We start from the raw sequence: 2,273 nt of genomic DNA, 5'->3' as shown, positions 1-2,273 counted from the left end.
AAAAAAAAAAAATTTATAGCGGGTCGGGTTGGGTTTAGGTTATAAAATTACAAACCCGCCAAACCCAACCCGACCCACCCATATTTAATATATATTTAAAATATATTTTATATTTAATAATTTTTTTAAATCAACTATAGGGCACTATATATATATATATATATTATATTTAATAATTTAAAAAAAAAAAAAACAGCTGTAGAGTAGCACTTCCTCGGTTTCTCCTACTAATACTAATTTAATATATATATATATAATATATTATATAATTAATAATTTTTTTAAATAACAAGTTCTTCCTATCCTATATAAAAGCCAATTAGTTCACGCAAACCCTAATAAATTACTATTGTTGTTTAGTCATTAGTGTTGTTTGCCTTTAAGGAGTTACATTGATACTAATTTTTAGGTTTTTTTAGTATATTAATATTTATATTTTTTTCTACTCAATTTAATAATAATAATAATAAAAATTTGTCAAACCCATGGGTTCAACCCGACCCAACCCGACCCATGTGGGTTGGGTTGGACTTATGTGATGGGTTGGGTTGGTTGAATTTTTTTTTGACCCACCATGGTGAGTTGGGTCAAAAAATCCCCTCAACCCGCACCGCCATGTACACCCCTACTTGATATAACGCGGCATTCCAATTTGTTATTTGTCTCTTACCATAGAACCCTTTTTTATTTTCCTTTTAAACAGAAGTAGGTGTGCAATTCACCATTTTCTTCCAGGAATCGTACTAGCAAAAGCAAAACAATGACAACGATTATTTTTAAATGGTAACGATTTTATTTTAATATATATATATATATAGAGGAAATTTTTTATAACGGAGAAGATAAACCCATCCCCACATAACTGGTTGATTAAAGGGTTAAGGATTCACGAATCACACCCTCTAATTGTTGTGGGTCAAGTCAATAAAATTTTCTTTTTCATTTCCTCTTGTCAAGATAACTTCTTGGTGGCCAGCTTTAAATTTGTGGGTCAAGTCATTAATCTTTCTCTTTCATTTTCTTTTGTCAAGATAACTTCTTGGTGGCCAGCTTTAAATATAGTCCTATAACTTCTTGGTGACCAGCTATAAAATAAAGTCCTGTTTATATTTCTTTTTGACAAAACTATAAAGTTGTCTTTGTATTGCTTTATGTCTATTCAAAATCGTTATGTCATCATGATGTATTACGCATAAATGCTTAGTGGAATCTGCAAATTTTATAAGTAATTCATCTTCTAATTAATTTTGTTGAAGCAGTGGGTGAATTAGATAGAAGCAGTACATAATAATTACTTTAGTTTTCATTGGTTCCAATCCTTCTCATTGAATTGTTTGTTGATTTTCCAATTTTTAGAGCAAAGCTTTTATATTTTTACTAGTCGCAGACTTATGCGATGTGTGGAAATAAATAATTATTTTATAATTGTAATATAATGCATAATTTGTTGAACATAATTTGGTCTCTCCTAAAAATTAAACAATTGTTATTCGGTCCAATTAAGTCTACTTCGCTCTCATTTGGTCCAACTAGGTCTACTTTTGTCCTTTGGTCCAATTTGGTCCACTCAGTCAATTTCAGTCCCCTTTGGCCCATTTTGGACTAATTGGACCTTAAATTGATGTGTGTGTGTGCACGCATGTATGTAATTTTTATTTAAATAAATTATTCAAATTCTCCATTACCTTGAAAGAGATTATTATGCTAATCAAAACTCATAACAAACTTATACTGAATATGTATAATTTGTACTCTAAATTTTATTGTAGATAATTTGTTCTCCCTAAAAATTAAAAATTTCAAAAAAATAATTTCCATCATTTTTACAAATATATAATTTTATAATTTTTGATGTTTTTGATTGATATTATTCTTTTATGAAATGGTCATATTCTTCTAAATATTTTTATTATGCATTACAATTTCCTAATTTCTTTTGGTACAATTAAAATTTTTAAGTATCAAAGTTATTATTCAAATTCTCATTCTCTTGAGGAGAATATTATAATAACCAAAACTTATCATATAATTACAATTGATATTACTTAAATAATTAATGGAACTCTCAACCCAAACTTGTATTTTGCCATTCTTAAGTAGGTACATCGAATTGGACTAAAGTGATCTGAAATGGACCAAATTAGACTGAATAGACCTAAGTGTACCGTATGGATCAAATTGGACCGAATAGATCAAAGTGGATTGAATTGACCGAGTGGGCCAAATTGGACCGCAGTAGAACAAGTGGACCTAATTGAATTGAAGTAGACCGA

This window comes from Quercus suber, unplaced genomic scaffold (genome assembly GCF_002906115.3).
Source record: "Quercus suber isolate HL8 unplaced genomic scaffold, Cork oak 2.0 scaffold_54, whole genome shotgun sequence".
Taxonomy (NCBI): domain Eukaryota; kingdom Viridiplantae; phylum Streptophyta; class Magnoliopsida; order Fagales; family Fagaceae; genus Quercus; species Quercus suber.
This window is presented reverse-complemented; position numbering follows the sequence as displayed.